Genomic DNA, 18,108 nt, shown 5'->3' on the forward strand with positions numbered 1-18,108 from the left:
GGCTCATTAGTAAAACTCCCTTTCTACCTCTCTCTGGACCAAGGAGGCAAAAAGCCTAAATTTCAGTCCTAGTACTCCCACTTAGAAGGGCGTGGCAAGGTTGCCTTTCTGAGCTTCTCTGTTCTCATCTGTTAACATGAGAATAATGATACCCGTTTCACAGTGTTGTAGCCAAGGAACCCAGTGCAGGAAGTTAATATTGTGGGCATTTGAGAATCAATAATTTCTTCTTTCTTTTTTTCTTCTTTCTCCCTCATCTCTCCTTTATCTTGGGCAAGACAGCAAATACCATGAATTTTCAATGGTATAAGCACTATGCCACAATTGATATGTATTTGTGGACACTCCTGTGACACATCCACAGACAGTAGAGAATAAAATAAAAGGGTTCTTACGGAATGAAAACATATGAGATTTTTTTTAGGGTCCTCAAGTTCTACTCAATTCTCCAGTGTACTGTATATCTCAGGCCAGCTTAAGGACAGCTGTGGATTTGGAAGAATATTTCACAGATTCTAAGACTTCCTCAAGTACTGCCTCATTCTATGCTCTAGTGGCTTCACATCTGTACATCCTGGATTGTTTTTTTGTGTGTGTACACCAGTAACCAGTAAAATGGAAAAGCAAGGTCAGGGAAGTAACAAGACACTGCCAAACTCTTTATGTGGGAGATCAAATAGAATCCTTGAAACACTCCAGCAAAGTAGGTTCTAATACTTCCTTTAATAATACTTAAGTTAAAGTGGCAGTGGTGGGATTTGAACCTGGGTTGGCTTAACTTTGAAGCTGGAAATCTTCCCACTACCACAGCAAGCTGCCTCTCTCTAGGTACTTGATAAGTGTGTACGAGCTAAATAGAAATCATTTTTAGGCTTGTGAAAACCTTTCCCAGACTTACTTGTTGTTAGGGGCTCAGTCTTGCATTTTGGCAAATGATTAGGGGCTCTTTCGCAAGCACCGCCGAGTCACACTTGATGGAACACCGGCTCCATTCTGCTTAGGAATGCAGGGTCAGACTTTAGCAGAATGTTTTTTTTTCCTCTTGAGTAATTTGTCTGCAAATAGGTTAGGCTGCCATTGGGTGAGCAGTCGATGTGCCTTGAGTAGGCGGTCACGATCTGGACATACAAGCAGGCACTTCCACACTCAACTCTATCTTTGAGGCAAGAAGATAAAAAACAAATAACTGTGTTTTTTTTTTTTTTTTTTTTTTTTTTTTTTTTTTTTTTTTTTTTTGAGATGGAGTCTCGTGCTGTTGCCTAGGCTGGAGTGCAATGGCGCGATCTCAGCTCACTGCAACCTCTGCATCCCGGGTTCAAGCAATTCTACTGCCTCAGCCTCCCTAGTAGATGGGATTATAAGTGTGTGCCACCATGCTTAGCTAATTTTTGTATTTTTAGTAGAGACGGGATTTCACCATGTTGGCCAAGCTGGTCTCGAACCTCAAGTGACCTCAAATGATGCACCTGCCTCAGACTCCCAAAATGTTGAGATTACAGGCATGAGCCACTGTGCTTGGCCAACTTTTTAAGGATAGTTAAATGTTAGAAGTGCTTACCTTTCTTAACTCTGTAGAGAGACACCTGGCAAAATGTCCATTAGGAAAACAAGAAGGAGGTGTTCCTTCAGGCTCCCTGCTCTCACATTTATTCTCTGGAGGCAAAACTGAATGGAGTGGAAAGAGGGAGCCTCACAGTTCTCATCTGAGTGGAACCACCGTTATGTCTGTCTGTCATCTCTCTTCCCAACCAGAACCAGTGTGCTGCCCCCTCCAGGTGGTTTCTCCTTTCTTCATCCTGTTCTTTTTAGAGGGAAATTTACTCAAGTTTCTTTCTCTCCCTTCTCAATTTCTTCTTGATTGAGTTGGGTTGGGCCTTTTATAAAATCAAATTTGTGTGTAAGCATCCATCCCTCAGCTTTAAGTGAGGATCTGAAACATCCATTTTTGTGATGCAGAGTTTAAATCAGACGCATTTGAAAAAAATAGATTATGTTTTTAAGTGGGAAAAGGGCAGATAACTTTTCATATAACAGGTTAACAGGTGTACATTATGTGTTTGATCTTACAAAATAAAGGTATTATCCTGTTCTATTTTAGAAAAAGGAGATCTATTCAGAGAGGTTAAACTATATTCCCAAGATCACTGGGAGAATACATATCTACTCTCAAGACATGCCTTAATAAAGTTTTCATGTCTTTACAAACTTAAGCTCCTTAACTACAGGAGCCACATTAATTTTGTTCAATATGGAATCCCCATCATCTAAAAGAGTCCTTGGCACTTAATAAATGCTCAGAAAGTATTTTTGAATGAATTTATTTGTACCTTGCTACATAATGGATATAAGTTAACTTCAAAAATTAATAAAATAGAAACAGAAAACACAATGTATACACAGTATAATATATACACAGTATTTTTACAAAGGAGAAAACAATGATACCCCATTTTCCTAAGCCTCTTACTACTAACCAAGGACACTGAACCCTAATCAATTACACAAGTTTTTGGTTTTCTTAAGATAGAAAGCAAACCAATTGCTCAAGACACATACAGCTCTTCCAGAAATAAATCCCCTAGGAAATTGTACCCTAAAAGGTGGTACTTGGTAACATAATGAAGTCCTAAAAATATCTTTAAGGGAGGTATGGTAATAAATGGGAATTTTTAGGACTCTAATGTGATGCTATTGGGTAATGTGGAAAAACACAGTAAGCCAAAAGCATCACATCAGCCAAAAGTATCTCTTTTCATATTAGCCAATAGCACATCACACTAGAGCACAATACAACAAACATCATCATGTAAATCAAACAGGTGCTTAAGGAACTCGCAGAATGAAGGCTTTTCCTCAAAGAATCAGTTTGCGCAAATAGTTCCTATCTTTCTGATGTTGGTAACTCACATTTGAACTAAATCACAAATGTATTCTGTTCAATTATTTGCTTGGAGTTCATCTGAAGTTTTTCATGTCTAACCTCTTGATCTTTACAACTATTCTTCCAGTACTTTGTAACCTATCAAGTGTCATCACAAGAGCTATGAAAGTGAAGAGAGACATATGTTATCTAAGAATCTGAGAGAGATGACTCAGTCAGCATCCTCTCCCTTGGTGTACAATGGTGGGGACAGCTACCAGCTACTGTGTCATCTGGAGCATGACAATGAGAACACAGACACTGGATCGTCCTGATATAGCCTGCAGTCCATCTGGGCCTCCAGACATTCATTTGCATTTGCATTCATGTGCATCCCCTACTACTCCAACTCCTACACCTTTTGGCAGGAAATATCCACACAGCTGGATTGGATTCATAAGATGTTTTTATTTTTTGCCTCATTAAACTCTAGTTTCTCTCAAGCAAAGTGTGTTTTCTTTATATTCCAACCCAGAAATCATTTAACAGGAAGAAGACATCTCAGAGATGTGCTTCGAGAAAAGGCTTAGGAATGGGGCGCAAAAACATATTGCATTCACATAATTATCTCTCCTCTCCTCACCCCCCACACCCCCAGCACATAATGTATATTCTGTAAAAAGTTCTCTCTGGAGCTCACTAGACAGACTTGTAACTGCTGGGATTATGATTTGTTGCTTGTAAGATTATGGATCACGGAGCAGTAAATCAACCAGTCAACAAATATTGCCAAGCACTGTCCCAGGTTGGGGGAATGTGGCAAACAAGACAGACAGATGTAATCTTTGTGGAGTTTAGGATTTGGAAGAGATGAGAGATATTACACAGATAATTTCAAGGATGGTAAATGCCATTAAGGAGAAAGTACAAGATGCTTTGGGAAGAGACAACAGTGGGATGTAAGATAAACACCTCTTCCTTTATTTAAATGTGCCAGGAAGATAGCTTTCTCCTGATTGTCCAGTGCTGTTTTTAGAATTTGAGTGCTTCCTCTTTTTTTTTTTTTTTTTAGAAGGAGTCTCGCTCTGTTGCTCAGGCTGGAGTGCAGTGGCACGGTCTCGGCTCACTGCAACCTCTGCCTCCTGGGTTCAAGCGATTCTCCTACCTCAGCCTCCCCAGTAGCTGGGATTACAGGCACATGCCACCACGCCTGGCTAATTGTTTGTATTTTTAGCAGAGACGGGGTCTCACCATGTTGACCAGGCTGGTCTCGAACTCCTGGTCTCAAGTGATCTGCCCACCTCGGCCCCCCAAAGTGTTGGGATTACAGCTGTGAACCACCACACCAGGCCCTTTTCTTAATTCTCGTATCATATGTCTGTTTGAAGGACAAAATATGCACTGAAACTATTATAAGCTGTGATCAGAATGTTATTCAACTAATTTAAAAATCTTCATAATTCATGTAGAAAGATCAGCCTTGCCCTTAATGAAAAAGAATTCCATATTCATTTCATAGAAAATGAATTATTTAATTGGGAATTTTAATATTTTGAATATTTGCTTTAAATCTCTGTGAGTTAGTCTGTTCAAAGATCTCCAGTGAATTCTTGATTATTCCAGTAAAGGGAGAACTGGCATAAATATTTATCCAGTGAGATTGGGTTCAAGTTTCTCCAAAGAACACTGGGAAAACTACCATTGGTAGAAGTGTAACAGAGTGCAGCACTTCTCAAAGTGCAGCACCTGCATCAGCAGCCTCAGCATCAGCATCACAGGGGAACTTGTTAGAAATGCACATTCTTGTAGCCCACTCTCAAACCATTAAATTAGAAACTAGAGGTGAAGCTATCAAGCTGTGTTTCAATAACCCCTTCAAGTGATTCTATACATGCTAACGTTTGAAAATCACTGGCATAAGGCTTAAGATCTTGAGTCTGAAATCACACAGATCAAAATTGAACTCCTAGCTCTCCCACTTAGTAACAGTATGACTATAGATAATTTCTTTACGTCTCTATTTTCTCATCTGTAATATGAGCACAGTAATAACTGTCTAACTTCTAAGTCTGACGTAAGAACTAGATGAAGCAATGCTTATAAAGTAAGCACAGTAAGTGCTTAAATTTTTATTTTAAATGAAGTTTTAGCCAATTTTCATCTATGCAGCTGGACTAACGGGAGTTACTGACCTTGTTTACTTGCAGGGAAAAACGGAACTAAATTTATTTCTAAGGTGAAATCATGTTTATGTCGACAGTCACTATCAAAACCTATTCAGGCATCAGCGTGAGCAATGTACTTCGAAGACTTAGCAAAACCTCAAAACTAAGATATATAATCAAGAGATATCCTTCAGCTGCCATACTGGGAACACTGGGTTAAAAAGCCGCTCTCAGGCTAGGTTTTCAGGCTTCACTATCGGGGATAGGTTTGACCTAGACCACATCTGTGACGTTTGCCTGGGGCTCGAGATGAGATTTTGTTGCTTTGTCAACTCAGCTGATACCTGTCTCCTTAGAGCTCTTTATCTGAACCTTTCCTAAGACACCGATCATCTCTGCCATGTACTGTGTTATTTATGGCCATGCCATTACTCCCCCAGCTAGATGCCACCTTCTTGGGATGGGGCCCAAAGCCTCGTCATCTTCATGTCTCCCTCGCTCCTATCATCAATGTCTAGTCCCTGAGAGAGGACTGATGTTTTTGGAATGAATAAACGAGTGAAAGCATGTTTTTAAACCTAAACGCAAAGCTGAAATAATTTACTTCATACTCTTACCACGGTAAACACTCACTGTAAGAAGAGAGACAAGCTGTCTTTTCCAAAAGTGAAATTTGATCCTTATCATGACCTAGAAAGGCAATGGATGCAAGTGGATTTTACCTCCTAAACTGGCAAATTGCATGTGCTGTTCTTATTAAGCCCTGAGCCATTTCAGGCCAGGACCATGGAAATATACTTACCTGCATTTCTATGATCCTAATAATCTTTTAGGACCATGGAAATATACTCACCTGCAAAAAGGATGGCATTTCCTTGCCTCCTTATATCTTAAAAGTATCAAGAGAGTCAACAGAAATTAAATTAATTTTTATATTTTAGGGTATACAGCAGCATGTTGCACCTCAGAGATAATTTTTTTGAGTAAATGAATTCTAAAAAAGTACTGCAAAGCACTTAACTTGGCATAGTAAGAAGAAAATAATCAAGCAAATATAATAAGATTATTTATTTATCACTTTCATATTAGATTCTAGACATTTCAGCTCTCTTTCTTACCCACGTTGGAAGGCTGAGTGCAGAATCTGAGAGGTAAGAATTAGAAAGTCCAAAAGAGGAAAGAGTTTACATCAGAAGCTCATCTTCCCTTTCTCAGGGAGGCTGCTCAGAGGCCAGTGGAAGTGTCTTGCTTAAAAAGTTTCTATTGGCAGCACAGTGTGTTTTCAATAATAATTCTGGTCATTCTTTAAATTCTGCCTAATGTTATTTTTCTTAATTTAATTTTTTTGAATAGGTGTTACATTGATATTGTTCAAAAATTTTAAAAAGGCATCTAGTAGAAAATCTTCCTCACACTCGTATTCCCCATCTACCTAGCTCACCCATCCATCATGCCCTGTCCGTAAATAAACACTGTGGTTAGTTTTTTTATGTGTCCTTCCAGAGTTTCTTCATGTTCATGCAAGTGAACACAGACTGTATACATATTTTTATTTTCCTACCCTTCTAATGACAAGAGGTAACATACTGTACCAATTATTGTATACTTTGCCTTTATTACTGGATACATCTTAAAGATTTTCCAATATCAGTGCATAAAAAATTTATTTTTGTTGTATCTGCATAATAATATTCAGTTATAAGAATATATGTATTTACTTTATTGATGATGATTTAGATTACTTCCTATTTTGACACTAGAATCATTGCTGTAATAAATAGTTTTGTAAATAGTGCTACATATTATCAAGGAACAGTTTTAACTCGCTATCTGTAAATTTAGGAAAATTAACGATATTAGGCAAAACAAACAAAAATGATACCAATATTCTAAAAAAGTATTAATATTTCAATTATTTGATTTAATTACTCTGTCTAATACTCTGCCCAAATCTTCTTATTCACATACTTAATATATCACAACATATAAGCACAGGTAAAATTATTAGAGAAAATGTCAGCATCACAAGGTTTCTGATGGACCATATTGAAAATTGTTTTCTCTCTGTGGTCTACGCTGTGTGCTATTTACTCCACACATGACTTTACTCTTGATTTAAAAGAAATCTCCCCCCTCCAAATGTTTCTCCTGAGTTTTCCAATATTTCTGTTTTTGGCACTAATATTCACTCAATTGCTCAAGTCAAAAAGCCTCGCAAGTATCCCAAGTTCTCTTTTTTCCTTACCTGCAATATCCAATCCATCAGCAGAGTCAACAAATCTTGAATGCGACCACTTCTCGCTACCACCACTGCTGCTACCCTACTCTCATCTCTCACCTGGACTCCTCTTGCTGCTGGCCTGTTTCCATCTGACCCCACAGTGCTCTCCTTAACAACCAGAGGAAAAGCCAAATCAGATTACATCAGTGTCCTCGGACCAGCCAGCCAAGATCGGATCCTACTTCCTCATTCATCCTGGAGTCAGAACCCCCTCCTGCCCAGCCACACTTGCTGTTCTTGGAACTTACTAAGGCTTGTTCCCAACTCAAAGCTTTGCAGTTGCCGTCCCTTCTGCTTTCCACCAGAACTCCTCGACCACTTTTCATAGTCGGGTCTCAATTCAAGCATCACCTCCTCAGATGGGCCTCCTGATTACATCATCCAAAATAGTCCCTCCTTCGCTTTATCTTGTGCTAATTCTGTTCAAAGTCCCTCTATCCCTTTATCTTGTGCTAATTCTGTGCAAAGGACTTATCACCAACTATGGGTCTTTTTCTGTGTTTGCTGTTGTCTCTCCCACTAGAAAGAGGCTGTTCAGGAAACCCTGGGCTTTCTACACAACTGCCACATTCACAACATTTAGAGTAATGCCTGCCACATGGTAGGTGTTCAACAAGTATCTGTGAAATGAATGAGTAGATACAAAATAAAATATTGTTTAACTGTGTAAACTTTCTGGATAATTTTGGAAATGGGTTCAACTCATAGAAATGGTCACCATCCAAAACGATTTTTATGATTTCTGGGTAATGCCCTATTTTAGTGTGTTTAGGAAAAAAGTAATGGTGTGGACTTACGCAGATCTGGGTCTTAGTTTTGAATATATATATCCTTGGAAATTTTAAGCAAATTGCTTAAACTCTCTATAGGTTAGTTTTCTCAGTTACAAAATGAAAGTTTGAATTTTATGAGCTCAAATTATATTTTAATTATCTATTAATTAAACAAGTATTTATTGAGTATGTAGTATGTCCTAGGCATTTGGGATCATTGGTGAGCAAAACTGATACCATCACCGTAAGCCCACAGCTTAGTGAAGGAGTCAGGTTCCTCCAAATGGTGAAACGTGTGATAAAGAGAAGCACATGGTACAATGGAGCACAGACAGGGACCCTGACTAGGGTCTAGGCTGTCAGGGTAAAGACAGAGGCTTGTGGCTTGAAATCTGAAAGATGGTTCTGATTAACTAGGCAAAGAGGGGTTGGGAGTCCTGCCAGTGTAAGGGGAGTGGCATGTTCTAAGAAGGGAAACAGGCCACTGTGGCTGCCGGCAGAGAGGGATACGGAGAGGTAGGCAGGGGCTAGCCTGTGTCACTCAAAGAGTGGTATATGGACCGTGAACTGTTTGTTATCCTGTTGGGGATGAGGCGAGTATAAAAATTGGAAGTCTACATTGTAGAAATTTTTATAGCCATTTCACGAAGTAAATTTATGTTTGTTAAACTAACAATAAAATTGGGCTTGCATTTTGTGTGACTTTTTTCATTTCGTTTATTTGAAAAATTAATTGTTATTGTCTTTAGAAAATCATCAATCTGCAAGGAATTGGATATTAAAAAAACAAAACCTGCCCTTCGGCATCGTTTGTGTAGCCTTGTGAGCTAAGTTAAAGATTTTGGTTTTCATATGGTGAGAAATAGTGTAAACTGTAGCAAATGCTCATGTCACTAGCACACTAGTTTGCAGTTTAAATGGGGGAAGTTTTAGCCAATAATTTTCTTTTTTATTGTAATAGTTTATTTAACCCAACGTATTGAAAAATTATCATTTCAACATGTGATCATACAATATTATTAATGAAGTGTATATTTCTGGGACTAAATCTTTGAAAGTCACTCTGTATGTTAAGCTTCCCGCACATCCCAATTCAGGCAATGCATTTGAATGCACAGGTCTTGTTTCCCCACTTTTATTTATGTTAAGGTTGATCAGTGGGTCCAGGGACTATCTGCCTGTTCTTTTCATATAATTGTTTAGCATTTGCTAACACTTCTCTTTACTTCGGTAATAGTTGAGTAAAACCAGTTTGTTCACACTTATAGGAAGCCAGATTGTGAGCCTTTGGGCGGACTTTATGCTCCTGCGTCACCAGAGCCTACTTTGTTACAGAGAGAAGCTCAATAATATTTGCCGGATTAAATTACAACCATAATTCAGAATAGCCATTCTCAACATTTTCAGCCTCTGACCCAACTGGGAACACCTGTACCCACCCCTTTTGGAGGAGGTTCCAGGAGACAAAGAGCCATTTACAAATGGCTGAGGGTGGGGACTGAGACAGTGCTAGGGCCTCTTGGGAACACACACCCTTCCCTCCCAGCTCAAGCTTCGAACAATGTGTCGAGGGGCCTTTAAAAACCATTTACAACAAGCGTTGGGTAGTGAGGGGCAGCATTTAAACAGTTGTGTATCTGAGTTACAATCTCAACTCTCCAACTGATTCTGGATTGAATTTTAAGCATTTTCCATCATTTCCTGCAAGCAACCATCAGTTACCACTGGCAGCACAGTTCTGTGTTAGATCTAAAACTCAGTGATTCTTATAAAAACCCAGCAGTCCCTTTTGATGTGACAGAGAAAAATTGAGGGTGAAGACCTAGAGTTGGCTTATACTCATTCCGTTTTATCACATAAAGAACAAAACTACTGGAGCACAAGCCCCAGTTTTTGTGGAAGGCAATTAAATCCTAACTCTCTCCAGCAAAATCATCAAGATCCAGGCTTGAAGCCCCTCCATGCCATTACCTTTCCATACATTCTCCTTAGTCTGATGACTGAAATTTGTAAACAGCTGTCCCTGTCATTAGTGTGAGTTACTGAGAGTCCAGCTACAATTCTATCCTTCTTTTCTAACTGTTAAGTTATATCCAAAAAGGGAAACATGTCAGCCCAGTAGGGCTCACATGATAATGACTTATCCCATCAAGTCTCAATAGTCTTCGAATGGGGAAAAGTACTGGCAAGGATTACCCCAAACAAGGGATAATCCTAAGTGACATGTTTAGAAACCCTGATTTTCTTTTTTTGTCTAAAGGATTAGCTCTAGCCTCCTCAACAGTTAAAAATCAGGTTGCTTCCCTAGCTGACAGCAGGGGGCAGCAGATCAGAGTCAATTCTGTGCAAGTTGTTTCAAGGATGGAAAATCTGCGATGGAAAAATCCTCAAAGTACTTAAATCTAAATATAGAAAACCTAAAAATTGATTCCTCATTTAAAATTTATTTGACAAAAGAGGAGAGCTAAGTATAAAGAATTTTGCATTTATTTTCAGTTCATATTCTATATTACATTTATTTTACAGTTCATATTGTATTAGGTTGCATCTTGTGAAGTTGCCATTTTTTTTTTTTTTTGGTAAGTCAGAAGGTGTTAAATACTGGTAACTTCATAGGATCAAACCTTATAGTTTGGAGCAGAATTTAGATATAGAACTACTCTTTAAGTATACACAAAGAACAGGCACGTGTTTGCATTCAGCAAACGCCCCTGGTTCAGAGAGATGATGATGAGTCCTTGTGGACGTTAAGACCAGTTCTTGCCTAATGCACCTGCCCCTGCCTCTTCCTGAGATCATAGATAACCTTCAACTCCCATGACATCTTTTCCGAAACCAATCACATCTCCAGTGTCAGTCATTCTGTCCCCACCCATGTTTTTAAAAATCTATCCCGGTGACCTGTGTAGACCTATCTTGCTCTTTCTGGTTCTCTTGTTGTTTATTAGACAGGACACAGCTGGGTTTAAAACCACAGGCTTCCACATATTCCCCTTCATTTCACAATCCCAATTTTGAAAACAAGGTTTTTATGTCTGAGTTGCCAAGCCTGAGTGAGTTCTTGGGCTGTTCTGTAAGTATTTTTCAAAGTGTGGTTCCTGGACCAGAAGCATCAATATCACCTAGGAACTTTTTAAAAAACAAATTCTTTGGCCCTACCCAAACCTACTGAATCAGACATTCTAGATGTGGGAGTCTAGCAATATGAGCTTTGGTGATTCTGATGCATGCGGAAGTTTGAGAATAACTGTACTAGGTCATAAAACTGTGTTTCTCTTTTGACTTTTGTTTTCTGTTATCGACTGCTTTGTACACCACATTGTTTTTCTGTAGACAGTGTCTAACTTCCTTTCCAGAGGCTTAACGTTCAGTTTAATCCTAGATTAGTTACTGTACTCCTGTTATATATAAAATAACTTCCAGTTGCAAAATTCTAACTTCTTGGGATGCTGATATCACCCAGTCTGGCTTCTGCAATGCTGGTCTCTGCCCACATGCTGGAATCCATGAAACTGGCCACTGGCGTCAGTACAACTGAAGTTTGTGGTGCTCCATAAATATGCTGCTTTGCCTACCCACAGGAGTCTCTTATTGATTGGCACTACCCCTGAGACTTGTCCTGTACTATGTCTGGTCTTTCTCTAACTTACTAAGACAAAATAACCAAGTCTGGGCTTTAAATATGCCTCATGCTTTCCCAGTTGTTGAAATCATATTTGAGCAGTTAAAATAATAGGAACTGTTAGGATCTGTCATTCAAAGTGGATAATTTTACTCTAAAAGAGGTCCAAATATTTGGGGCTTTTTTGAAAGGCATTTTATGCTTGCTTAAACCTTTCATCATCTTTATCTCTGTAGCAACATGGAGGTAAAGGAAAATGCCATCTCATACAAATGTAAATTTTGAGAAAGAAACGGTATTATTTAAGCACAGTTTTCTTTCAGACAATCCCTGTTTGCTTATTTGTCCATTTCTCCACTAGATATTGAGTTACCTGAGGAAGGAAATATTTGTCTTGTTCAGCCTTGTATTTCCCGCAGTAGCCTATAAGACAGTAGATACCTAACAAATGTTTAAGAAATGAATAAATTGAAAAAGACACACACACACACACACACAAACCCACTCACATGCAGAAATAAAGGTTACATTTCTCCAACTTGTCTAGATTATTAAATGTTTTTCAAATAAAAAATGGATTCTTTGCATTTGACCAAGATTTAAGCTGAGTGTCTATTGTTGTGTTCAAGATAGTGGGCTAGAGTTCAATTGGTGGCAGGATTGGGACCTCTGTCAATTATGGACCTGGCAAAACTACTGTCCTGAGAATGAAGATCATCATCACATCTCAGGTGGAAAAGGCCTCAGAGGACATCTATTCAATCCCTTCCATTTTTTTTGGAGGAGGAAACTGAAGACCACAGAGGTGAAGTCCATTTCACAAGGTCACTGAGTTGGTTAGGGGCAGACTTGGAACAGAGAGCCCAGGATTCCTGACTTTTAATCTCTTCACAGTCGGCTTTTGAAATAGCTTTTGGCAATTATTTATAATGATAGAACCACATTGGAAACTTTGACTTTTTCCCAAATACTTTTTTCAAGATTTTAAATATCTTAGAAAAATGACAAGATGCCTGAAGCCGTATGTTCTGATGTATTTAAATTATTCTTATCTGCTTCATTTAAGAGAAACTTGCTACAATTTTTTTTCTAAAGAGGTTCAAAGATGCAACATTTCCAAGCTTATAAATGAAAAATTCATTAGATATAGCACAGCCCAATTAACTCCAGTGTTAACCACAGGGTTCCTGAGATGATCAGTTAAGTTCACATGTATCTAAACTCAATTTTTTTTAACTTCATTTATAATGAAAGAAATAGAAATAAAAACAAGACACCATTTTTTGTCTATCAGATTGGCAAAGATTAAAAAGTTTGACAGTGTTTTTGGAGGGCAGTTTGCTGATGGAACCAAACCTCTAAATGCATATGGCCTTCCATCACTAATTTCACTGCTAGTTATTTCTATTAGTGATAAAATTAGAAATGTGCAAAGATTTCCATGTACAAGGATATGTTTATCCTAATCTTATTTAGAGTCATAAAAACTAGAAGCAACATACTTGTCTATAAATAGGTAACATATTGTATACATTATGATAACCCAGTAAACAAAAATTATGCAGCTATTTAAAAAGACAAATTATATTTATATTTATGGAGACTGGAAGATCTCCAGGACATGGAAAGCAGGGGAAAAATAGGGTTCAAAACCTCAGGTATAGTATAGTCCTTTTCATATAAAGTTTGTGTGTGTGTGTGTGTGTGTGTGTGTGTGTGTGATTATAAAGAGACATATGCAAGAATGCCTTTCAAAATATTGACAGCAATTACCTAGGATGAATTTGAGCTGCTTTTTATTTTGCTGTTTACATTTGCTTGAGTTTCATATATGAGCAAGGATAAGTTTTAAAATTAGACCAAAAAAACCCTAAACAAAATAACCCTACCTCCCCACAAAAGATCTACCTTCATGTTTTAAACAAAATAAAGGTAAATAATGTTTTGGTATTGCCAAATTCTGCTTTATGATATTCTAAGGAATGAGTACCAGGCAAATGCATTTAAGACATTTCAAAAGCATGAGAGAGAGGATTTCAAATATTATTAGATTTGATTCTTAATTTAAAATTGGAAAAATAAAAGTTAATTTAAGTTCTATTCATGTTCTTAACTTTTTTAAAGATACCTTTGATGAAGTAATTCATGACCCCAGACTTTAAAAAGTTAATTATTCAAATTGACAAAAATTGCATATATTTATCATGTAAAACATGATGTTCTAAAATATGCATGCATTGTGGAATAGCTTCATTAAGCTAGTTAACACATGCATTACCTCATATATTAGCATTTTTGTGGTTAGAATACTTAAAAATCTACTCTCTTAGAGATTTTTGAGAATACAATACATTGTTGTAACTATAGTCCTCATGGTGTACAATAGATCTCTTGATCTCCTGAATAACTGAAATTTTGTATCCTCTGACCAACATATCCCCAACTCCTCCCCGCCCCCACCCCCAGCCTCTGGTAACCACCATCCTGCTCTCTGCTTCTATGAGTTCAACTTTTTTAGAATCCACATATAGGTGAGATCACATAGTATTTGCCTTTCTGCACCTGGCCTATTTCAGTTAACATAATGAATGACCCCTGACTTTGATCCACATATATCTTGAATTGTTTTTAGCACTGATGGCTGTTCTGGACCATGTGTGTTTGTCCTGCCCATGTACCCAAGCGACTCTTGTTACCAGGAAATCGACAGCCAGTCATGGAAATGATTATGGCCACCTGCTGTGTAAGTGCTATGTGCACATGTGCCTTCTGTGCCAAAGCTATCACCCACAGCACCAGCTCATGCTGCTAATGCTGGTATTTTCTGGGGAAGCTTGTCCTAGAGGAAGTGACTGGAGATAATGGAGCAATATACAATTCTCTTTTTTTTTAGAAAACTAATTTCAATACCAGTGAAATTTCTATCGCTAAACAGCAAGCACTTTAACTGAATTTTAAAAATTCTAAAAGAAATTGGAAACTAGTCTGAAAATTGGAACTAGAAACATTGATGAAACACAAGGAACTAGAAACACTGATGAAATACAAATGGAATTTTAACCATTCTGTGTAGTTACATCAAAAGTCTTTCCTCTTCATCCTCCTCCTGTTTCAAGGTTCAGCAAGAAGGCCAGTGTTTTTGGTGACAAGTGAGCAATGGGGAGAGAAGCAGGAGCTCCATTAACATTTGTTGAATGAATGAAGTTTCACTTTAAATTAAAATTTTGCAAGCACCAGGCTCACCTGAAGAGCCTCACCCTCAGAGATTCTGATTCAGTAGGCCTTTGCAGAGTCCCCAAATTTGCTTCTAGGTAGTACTGATCTGCTGGTCTTAGGACTATCTTGAGTAGCACTGCTTTAGATTGCAGTCTGTTCCCTATGTTTGAATTTTGACCCACTCTGACATGCCCGATGGCAGGAGAACACTTCTCTAGCTGGGAAGGTTGTTCCAGGACTCAGAAAGGCCCAATAGGACACAAAGGAAGAAAGGGATATCCTCTCTGACAAGCCAGGCAGATCTGCTGAATTTGGCGTGGCGGTTGATGAGCAGCGCAAATGCTCTGGCCAGCTTGCTGTTACATCCAACCTGCACCAACTCTATCCAGATCAAGCAGGTTGGCATACAATTCATGCATATGAATAGCTGCTACTCTGGAGGATATCTTATATGTATTTTCGTAGAGTAAAATTTGCATTTACATATAGCACATTTCTGCACAAGTGGATATGGCAAGATCTATGTATATATATGGAAGGAAGATTGGAAAGATTGTGTGTACTGAACCAGGGATTAAGCTAAATGTCTGTTGAGTAAACCAGGCTATTTAGGGAAAAGAAATGGTAGTGAGAACTAGCATTTATGAAGCCTCTGTTATGTACCATGCACTAAGAACCTTCATGCACATTGTCTCAATTAATCCTTAGCACAAGTGACATGATAAAGGTGGACACTGTGAACCTTACTTTGTGGATGAGGTCTCTGAGTCTCAGAGGTTAAACAACTTGCCTAGTAAAAAATGAAATTACTGAATGGCAAACCTGGAAGTTGAATTCAGTTACTGTTTTCAAAGTCTATACTCTCTCCACTTTATTTCCATTGATGCAACATGAAGCAAATAAGCATTATCTAACCAGAAAATATTAGTATGAATCTAATATCAATTTGTATTCCCTATGCCATTTATTACTCTCCTTGTTCTGGTTTTTGCTGAACACACAAAAGGGCTCAATACTAATACTCTAATTGTTTGGAAACTATCATCTCAAAAATATTGATTTCCTTATGTGGTAGCATTTGATTGAATTAATGTATTTTAAAAAGCATTTTCTTTTTACTAGCTCCATATCATAAATTAGAGATATGTGTTTATGTGCCTCCCTGTTATAAATGTTCAGATGTCAATATTAAAGCATTTTGGATAGCAAAGGACCTGATTTTGGCAGAAATAACTTGGCCATGAATAAACCCAGAAGTGAAACCAAGCTTACAAAGGCTTGTATGATCTTTTTATTATATGAGAATTAAAAAAAAAAAAGAGTTGCATGCAGTGTAGTGGCAAAGGGGCAGAGGGGCAGACTTACTCGAGTCCTAACTTACAGCATGAAACATGCTACTGTAGTCACAAAAATGATACTTTTGAATAATTTATAATAACATGGGAAAATGATACTGTGTAATGCTATGTAAAAAAGTTGCAGAATTAAAGTGTCCATGCAGTGTGACTTCAATGAAAGAAAACCATATATACATAGAAAAAAAGATTTGTAGGAGCTACAACAAAATAGTAGAAATGACCATATTGTGGGATGTGCTCATGGGTGTTTTTTGCTTTCTTTTCAAAACTTGTAAGTATTTTCCCGCTGCTTATTTTCTACCATGGGTATATTTCTGTTGTTTATTTTCTACCATGAGCATCTGGGCCACTGGGGCCTCCAGCCCATGTGGGATGTGCTTATGGGTTATTTTCACTTTCTTTTCAAAACTTGTATTTTTCTGCTGTTTATTTTCTACCATGAGCGTATATCACTTTAATAATGAGACATACATCTTTTTAAAGTTAATCTAGTAATTCTTCTCCTATCTATAAAAGTTTGCAGGTAGTCACAATTATTTTGGTAGTTGCATGGTTTGAGTGTCCCTACTAAAACTCACGTTGGAACCTTAATTCCCAGGGCAGCAATGTCGCAGGTGGAATTTTTAAGAGGAGGAGCCTGATGGGAGGCATCTGGACCATGGGGCCTCCACCATCATGGGGAGCTTGATGCTATTCTTGTGATAGTGAGTTCTCACACGTGGGACTAGATTAGTTAGTGTGAGAGTGGGTTGCTATAAAGTGAAGTTCCTCCTCATTTTGGCTCTTTTTTTTTTGGCATACCCACTTTCCCTTCTGCTTCTCTGCCAGCTGCATGAGGCCCTCACCAGAAGCTGAGCAGATGCCAGCACCACGTTTCTTGGACTTCCCAGCCACCAGAGTTGTAAGCCAAATAACTCTCTTTTCTTTATAAATTATCCAGTCTCAGGTATCTTGTTATAGCAACACAAAACGAATCAAGACAGTAGCTGTCACGGCAGTACACTGTATGTTGTATGTGTGTTTCTGTCTGTATAGGTAAGAAGGAGATGGGGATAGGGTAGTGAGAGTGGTGGAGTTGAGCCAAATGATTCCTTATTGATGATATTTTTCTTCTGTCATTATTTTCAAGGGTTCTGGAATCAGATTAATATGCTGGCAATGTACTTTATTTTTCAAGATGCAATATACTAATATATGTCAGATGGGATTCATCTATGTACTTGAACATGTGGAAGAGGAAGGAATATAAGAAGTTTCTACATATGTAAGAGAAAACCTATCTCTTGGATTCTTAGAAAATAAAGTGAGTTAATAAACCCAGTAAAATAGTGCCTGGCATTTAGGAAATGTTAGCTATTATTATTTCATCAAAAGGAGCTGCTTTTAATTTTAAACTTAAGCTCCGGGTCTCATGATTTTCTCCTTTCATTACTTCTGAGTAACTTAATTCTGCTCTGTTAACTTTCCAGATAAACCTTCAATTTTCAAAGGAAACTTAGTTCTGAAAAAATGAGGCTTTTGTAGAAGGGCTGGACACAATTATGTGTAGGTACCCTAGAGAGAAAGGACAGGGCACTCTGTACCTCTCCAAGAGCCTAGTCATCCCTAGAGAGAAGGGACAGGGTGCCATGTACTTCTCCAAGAGCCTAGTCACCAAGGAGAAGAGTCAAGCAGAGCAAGGATTTATTGGGTTCTTGAGTCACCAGCCTTTCTCTGTTGCGCTCTCTTTAGCATCACCTTGAAGAGCTTAACCCTTACTCCATGGCTATGAACACTATCTTCAGCTCTGAGATTGAGGCTGAGATTTCTGAAAAGAAAAGTAAGCAGAATACA

General features: G+C 38.1%; 1 protein-coding gene across 5 annotated transcripts in view; it reads right to left on the reverse strand.

The window, feature by feature from the left end:
* PEX5L (peroxisomal biogenesis factor 5 like) overlaps positions 1–18,108 on the reverse strand; it is a 238,653-nt gene that overhangs the window by 127,067 nt on the left and 93,478 nt on the right.

The sequence above is a fragment of the Macaca mulatta genome, chromosome 2 (assembly GCF_049350105.2).
Source record: "Macaca mulatta isolate MMU2019108-1 chromosome 2, T2T-MMU8v2.0, whole genome shotgun sequence".
Taxonomy (NCBI): Eukaryota; Metazoa; Chordata; class Mammalia; order Primates; family Cercopithecidae; genus Macaca; species Macaca mulatta.